Source organism: Cynocephalus volans, chromosome 5 (assembly GCF_027409185.1).
Source record: "Cynocephalus volans isolate mCynVol1 chromosome 5, mCynVol1.pri, whole genome shotgun sequence".
NCBI classification, from domain to species: domain Eukaryota; kingdom Metazoa; phylum Chordata; class Mammalia; order Dermoptera; family Cynocephalidae; genus Cynocephalus; species Cynocephalus volans.
The window spans coordinates 140,153,905-140,162,094 of record NC_084464.1 but is presented as its reverse complement, the minus strand read 5'-3'; the positions used below and the strand labels follow the sequence as shown (position 1 = coordinate 140,162,094).

Genomic DNA, 8,190 nt, shown 5'->3' with positions numbered 1-8,190 from the left:
GGTTATTTTAAGAAGACTTGTCAATACTCCTGTCCACAGTGACCATCATGAAAATACCAAATTCTATGGCAAGATTACTATCTCTGGATACTATCAAAACAGCATAGTCAGTCAGTTGTCAGAGAAGTACTAGTCTCTATGTACTAAATTCCACTCCTCTGTGAAATGTAGATGAGCCAATGAGACCTCAAAATTACTGTTCACAAAACAGATAATTCATTGCTTCATTTGGTTTTATAACAGCCCTTTTATACTATAGACAAGTTAAAGAAATGAACAAAATAACTGTATTTCCCAAGTTCACACAATTAACAAATCACAGAGCAGGAACTAAAACCCAGGTTTCTATTTCTAATGTTTGTGTTGTTTTTCACCTTTGAGTAAACTAAAATTTATTTGTAAATTAACTCTTTTTTTGCTCTTTAGCAAAGTTGCCTAAGGAAAAATTAGTAATTATTGATAATTTTGAATAATATAATTTATCACTTTATATAAAGTAAGAATTGCCAGATAAAAAAATACTCTTGATAGGACCGGCCCATGGCTCACTCGGGAGAGTGTGGTGCCGATAACACCAAAGCCACAGGTTCGGATCCTATATAGGGATGGCCGATTAACTCACTGGGAGAGCACAGTGCTGACAACACCAAGCCAAGGGTTAAGATCCCCTTACCGGTCATCTTTAAAAAAAAAAAAAAAAAACTTTTGATGCCAACAATGGGTAAACTGTTTTGTCCAAGTAACATCTCCTCTGACCTGCCAATATGCCAGAATTTTAAAAAATAATTTTATAAAATTACTATAATTTTCTATTGTGCTTCAAAAAAGTAAATAATTTTAACTAAGTATAAATAATTTAAATATTTTATTAAATTAAATAATTTTAACAAATCAAATTATTGTAAATTATTTAAGTGAATGTTAATGATAGCTTACTGTTGTAAAATATATGAAAAATTCAGAAAAATAAACAAAAGAAAAACTAAAACTTGTAGTGATTCTGCCACCCAGATAGAAGTATAAACTCCTATGAGATAGTTTTACACTGGAATAAAGAATATGGAAACATTTATACTAATTAATAATATCAAAGAGATATGAAACATTAGAAGGTGACTGCTAAGACAAACACATGGAAAAGACATGAAAGTACAGAGAGAAACCTTCTTGTTTAATATCTCATTTTGTTAAAATGTAATTTATAGAGGGAATAGCAAAATTAGATTTACTTTCAGATTATAGGGATCCCAGATAATTAACACCTATGGCATTAGTTATGACACTTTAAAATTGGTCACCTAAAATAATGAGCTATCATAAAGAAAAAACTTTCCCCCCTCTGGGGGGTGACAGTGAATGTTTTAGAGAAAAGTGGGGGGAGAGACAAGAAAATCAACCCCATTTATTATAAACAATTAGGCAGGCAGTTGCACATCTGTAGGAAAAGACAGGAAGCATCATCTTCTCCAAAATAAGTTCCCCATTGGCTTGTTACATGGTCTGAATTCCCACTATTAGAAATTTATGGGTGTTTGCTTAGAGCTGGGGCCAGTGCTGGGTGACTGTTGTGCACACCTGTCTGGCCTGACCCCAGCCGCGTCCTGAGGTCTGTGCACCACCCCCACTCACTGCCCAAAGACCTCCAGGCTCCATCAAGTTCAAAAATGTCCAGAAATGACAAAGAACCATTTTTTTGTGTGTGAAGTTTTTTAAGTTTCAGAGAATTCCAAATGTTTTTTTAAAGTCCTTGGGTCAATAAAAGAATTTCAATCAGAATATCTTCAGATTATTACAGAAGAGGCAATGAAGATGAAGGAAAATGATAGCTCACTTTACATCTGTGGCCCTTCTAGTGGCAATGTCTTTGATCACCTCAAAAAGCTTGGCTACAGAATTATTGGTCCTAGAGTAGTCATATTTTGTATGCACCACCAGCGATGTGTCCCAAGAGCTGAACATTGAGTTTATAATGTGGTTATGTCTGATGTAACTGTATCTTGTACAAGCCTGGAAAAAGAGAAAAGGAGCTGCAGGAAGAAGTTCATAAATATGTACAAAGGATGGGCAGACAAGTATACAGAGACCTTAATGTATCAGTAACTCACCTTATTGCAGGAGAAGTTGGTAGAAAAAAATATTTAGTTGCTGCAAACCTAAAGAAACCTATTTTGTTTTCTTCTTGGATAAAAACACCTTGCAGGAAGTCACAAGAGAAAAAAATAGCTAGATATACTTATACAAACATGGAAGACTTCAGTGTCCCATATTTCTTGGTTTCATAATCTGTGTGACTGGCTTGTGGGGTTCAGACAGGAAAGTGTATTAGTCTGTTTCTGTTGCTTATAACTAAATACATGGAATTGGGTGATTTATAAAGAAAATGAAATTTATTGCTTATAGTTTCTGAGGCTGGGAAGTCCACAGTCCATCTGGTGGTGGTGACACTGACCCTTGGATCTCACATTGCAAGATGGTGGAAGCAGAGAGAGCAAGAGAGACAGGATCTCCTCTTTTTTAAAGCCCTCAGAACCACACCCTTGATAACCATTCTTAATCCATTCTCTAATTCACTGTCCTACAATCCAATCACCTCTTCAAGGCTCCCCCTTTCAATTACCATTATAGGATTTCCCACCCTCTTAACAGTCACAGTGGGGGCTAAGTTTCTAATACATAAAACTTGGGGGACACAATTCAAGCTCCAGAGAGTTTTGGGGGGACATAATTCAGTCCACTACAGAAGGCAATTAAGCAACTCACAGTTAAGGATGGAGGTCCATACATGGGACAATTGAAAATGAATGAGTGTACACACCTCATTGTACAAGAACCAAAAGGTCAGAAATATGAATGTGCAAGAGACAGACGATGCACTGTGTGACCATGCAATGGTTTTTTGACAGTACTGAGAAATGTTTTTGTCAGGATGAATCCATATACAAGACAGAACCTAGCCTAGAAGAAAAGACTGCACTTGATACTTCAACTCCTACAGGCCAGATCAACACAACTGATATTTGTACTCTTTCAGATGTCAGCCATACTTCCAACACAAATGCAAGTTGCATAAATAAATTGATATGTAATTCAGTTCTCAATAGCAAATTGGAGTCTACACTTGAAAATCTAGAAAATATGCATATAAGTGCATTTCAAGCACTTGAAGATTTATTAGATGGTTTCGGATTTATCTTTGTGGTTTTAGTTGCAAAAAGCTAAATAAACTGAGAAGGCTTATTAACAATGGAGGTGGAGTTCATTTTAATCAACTTAATGAAGATGTAACTCATGTTATTGTGGGAGATTATGATGATGAATTGAAGCAGTTTTGGAATAAATCAACCCACAGGCCTCATGCAGTGGCAGCAAAGTGGTTGCTGTAGTGTTTTAGCAAAGGTTATATGCTTACTGAAGAAACTTACATCCATGCTAACTACCAGCCAGTGGAAATCCCAGTTTCAGTATCAACCTGAAAGTAAAATGGCTCTTTTAAAAAAGAACAATAGCAGTTTCTCTAAGAAGGACTTTGTTCCTACTGAAAAGCACGAGCAAGCTGACGAAGATCTGCTCTCTCAATATGTACATAGTAATTCCACAGTAGTTAAAGCTAAGAAGTCTGAAGTTGTGAAGTCTGAAGTTGGGCCCCATAATGATTCCACTCACATTTTTCTGCAAGAAGAAAATCAGTCTTCTGTCAGTCATTGCCTTCCTGACATTTCTACAATTACTGAAGAAGGCTTATCAGGCAAAAGAGTTTCCTTGTTTGAGGTTTTAGAAATGAAAATGAATCTAATATTGCAAACGTCATAAGAGAAAATGCAAGAAAAATCATATCCCTTCCAAGCAGGACTGTTGCTGATTATGCTGTGGTTCTTCTGCTGAGGCATGAAGCTGGAACAACTGTGGGAGAAGCTCTTACAAATACGTGGCTGGTTTCTTACACAGGCTATCAGACTTCAATTGATCCAAAGTCAAATCCTCTCACCAGTAATGACAGGAACGACTCCTTTAAAGAATCGTGTTACTTCATTCAGCCTTTGGGCTGGAGCAGAAAATGTTCCTTGACATTCTTAGCAAATCACCTTGTGAACAAGTGTTCAAGAATTCTTAGTTCGCAAACCCAATGCAAAGAAAGGCATGTGCCAGTACACATCTAGTATGGAAAGAATCAGGTGGTTCTAAACAAGAAGCTTCAAAGACATGGAATTTACCAGCAGTCACTATAGCTTGGCTGTTGGAGACTGCTAGAATGGGAATGAAAGCAGATGAAAGCCATTTTCTGACTGAAAATTCGCCTAAAGAAGAATTCATTTTGGAAACTGAAATAACAAGAGGGGTGAATCTAAATCCAGATACTCTAGAACATCCTGGCACACACCTGAAAACTCATAGAAAAACTAGCCATCACAGTTTTAGATATGTACTGCTTTCAGAGTAAAGTTTTCCATGCTGTGATCTCACAACACGCCACACAGGATTCAGCCTCCCCAGCAGTAGGACAGCCACTTCCGAAGGAGCCCTCATTACACCTAGATATACCATCAAAATTTCTGTCCAGGAACAAACTCTTCAAGCCTTCCTTTGATGTGAAGGTAGAGTTTTGACGGAGCTGTGACTCATTTCATCTATCAAGGGTGGCCAGACAATACTACTTGAGAGTATAAATCTATAAAAGAGGGAGGAATACATATTGTTTCAGAGCACTGGCTTTTAGATTGTGCCCAAGGGAATAAACATCTTCCTGAATCTCTTTATCCATATCCTTATAATCCCAAAGTGAGCCTGGATATCAGCACAGTGCAAAATAGCAGACTCTGTAATAGTCGACTACTTGCAGCTGTTTCTACAACAAATGATGATGAGCCAGATCATTTGCTGTTACAAGAAAAAGATATAGATAATATGACTATCAGTAATAAAGAACCAATTGAAAACAGAAGGAATGACTCTAAAGGAGCTCTGACACAGAACTTGGAGATGAAAATAACTCCCAAAAGCAGATGCAGGAAATAATGTCTGCACCATCAATAGTGAAGCCCCAGGGGCAGAGGACTTTCCTTTGTAACAGCACCTCTTCAACCCTTGACCGCACTTGCCCTGCTCACAGTGGACATAGTAGAGTCATAGAAGCACTGGGGCATTTCTCTTTCCTTGTCTGGCTTATTTCATTTACCATAATTTTCTCCAGACTCATCCATATTGCTGCAAATGGCAGAATTTCATTCTTTTTTATGGCTGAGTAGTATTGCATTGTGTATATACACCACATTTTCCTTATGTTCTCATTCATAACTGGGTGCTAAGAAAGGAGGAAGGAAGGAAGGAAGGACGGAAGGAAGGAAGGAAGGAAGGAAGGAAGGAAGGAAGGAAGAAAGAAAGAAGAAAGAAAGAAAAGACAACAATAATACATTTAACTTACAGAAGGAGAGAACAAACCTAAGGATACTAAAGATGGTGGGGAGGGAGGGAGGGGGGTTGGGAAGTGATAGGTCGAGTAAAGGGCATTAAAAAAAATCACAATCTGTAATAATGAATATGGTAATAAGAACAATAATAAATAAATAAATAAATATTTAACACCCCCCCCCCCCAAGAAAAAGAAGCACGGAGGCAGTCTCACCAAAGAGTATCTGATGTCAACCCAGAGCCCTCCCAAAATGAGCAGATCATTTGGGATGCACTACAACTAGGGAGGAGTGAGCAAGGCTGACCAGCACTTTGCACTGGCCTAATACAATACTCTGAGCTATGGGTTGACATTAAAAATTTGGAGAACTCTCCTTTCCAAGAGCCTTCACATGATTCAGAAATTGCTAAACAGGGTGACAAAAAATAAATCTGTTTACTTTTGTATTAAGTACATATTGACCTCTTTAAAATAAGCAGATAAGTGTTGAAAAAAAACCCAGAAATTTGTGTTCCTGGGTCTTAAATAGATTTTCCTAATCAAATAGAAATATCACTGAATGTAACAATTTAGCCTTTATTAGTCAATTTTAGTGGGGACTTGGATTATTTAGGGAAGACTTGATTATTTAGTCAAGTGACAATGTACATAGAATATCAATAAGGAAGGACAATGTCTTGAGAAGCAGCTAGGTGAATAGTAGACGTCACAGTTTATTGCCTTAAGTCCATTCTCTGAACTCAATTAGTTAATGTAACAATACCTATAGACTGTGTACAACATGAAAGTCAAGGTGCTAATACTCAGATAGATCAAGGAAAACATAAGAAAATAGCATGTCTTCCCAAGGAATTTACTTTCTTGTTGGAAAGATAATACTTGTACATCTGGAAAAAAATAACTTGGTGATTCTAGGCATTAACTGGTAAATTACACCAGTGTATATGGACAAAAATGCCTTTTAATAATAGAAAGGCATATCTTATTTGCATACATCTGGAACACTCCATTGGAAAATAAGGAAGCAAAAGTGATCTGGTATGAGTTTAACTGATTTAAATTGTAGTAAATAAAATTATTTTGTGTGATCTAGAAAACTATACCTAAATAACTATATAAAAAATAGATATAAAACTATACATATAAATGCAGGATAGATATTTAGATACAGTAAAATTGAGTGAGCAAGAAAGGAATTTGTTGTTATGTGAAATACCAAATGAGGTCCACCCCTGTTCCATGCCTGGGGAAATATTTCCAACTCTCCTCTGATTCATAACCTTACTCTTATATGTTAATTCTATTTTCACATAACCCTATCAATAATCTATAATGCAGGTTTGAAGGTCCTGATATGTCATTTCTACATAACCTTCCTTAAGATTTTTCTGTGATAGAAAACTTCCTCCTTCCATCCTCTCTTAATGCTACTTAACTACTTTATTGGCAGTAAAAACAATCACAAAAACTTGTTACCTTTTCTGCCTCCTCTACCAGAGGATGAATGAATAAGTCCAGCTGATATGTCAATAATCATGATATTTTTGGATGCTTCAAATATAAACTTCTTAGGTGAAAATCTGAATGGGCATATCGATGTTGTCTGTTTGCCTTGTGGGAACATATTAGCAAAGGGAGGGAGGAAGAATAAGTCCATTTATGATCATTTCTACATAACCATGTTTCCCCAAGGTTATAAGGGTCCTGCTAAAATCACCCTGTACTAGACCAATCTTTCTAGTTTATGGTCAGAATGAAATGACCTCCTATGCCCTCTTTCCCAGGAAAATTTGATTTTTGAGAGAATAGGTGACTCTTGTGTTTCTCAGGCCTTTCAACATACTCTATCCTTGTCCTTCTATTGTGGCTGCTACTTGAGTTCTAACATGCTTCCCAAATGAGATATGCTTATAGGTACCAATTGATAAATGTTATTACTGCTGTTATCTGTGAATTTCTGGATCTGGTGAGCTTTTGAAACTGAGAAAACAGTTGGTTGTATATCAAAGCAATAAAAGGGTGAACTGGGACCCTAGATAGCTCAAAACTGTACTCGTGCCTTCCTTCCCATTCTGCCATATCACAAAAGGTATAAATCACTATTGTCTCATTTAATCAAATCCTATTCAAATACACATTGCATAGAGTTTCAAAGATGTGATACACCTTACAAAATTGAAATGGTTCAGATTCGATTAGATCCCTTTAAGTGGAAAAGTAGTAATCACAGAAGTGAAGCGAAATTAAACTGTGATCAACAGGACCTGTTTTCATTACAGATAAAATTATCACTGGTCAAAATAATTTCCAAAGACAAATTCAGCTGAAAAGCTAGCAAATTTGTTATTTATGTTTTTCAGCTATCTTTTTTCCTACATTCTCTGTAGCTATATCTTTCTAACTGAAAATATTCAGAGTTTGGTACTGAACAAATCTCTAGCTGACTTTCATGACAATCATTCCTAGCACTACATTGTCAGACCTGCTATTGCTATGATGGACCCTGAGGCCAAAAGACATGACAACGACTGAGTCCTGGTAGAAATGCATCATCTAGGGATGAACAGGCATTTGGCATTTGGTTCTATGAAATAAACCCAAAACAAGCAAGACCATCAGTGGGTTTACATGAAGCACAGGAACACAGGAGATTCATCACACTTCATTTACCATGGAGAAAAAAGGTTATTAAGCTCTAAATTTATAATTCTGAAAATGCTAGCCTTTCTTTAAAAAGTTATTGTACAAAAACTTCTTGTGTTTTCAAAGCAACAATATAACAA

General features: G+C 36.5%; 1 pseudogene; it reads left to right on the top strand.

The window, feature by feature from the left end:
• The first annotated feature begins 1,664 nt into the window (after positions 1-1,664).
• On the top strand, positions 1,665-5,836 carry LOC134379167 (DNA topoisomerase 2-binding protein 1-like; annotated as a pseudogene).
• Positions 5,837-8,190: the final 2,354 nt, after the last annotated feature.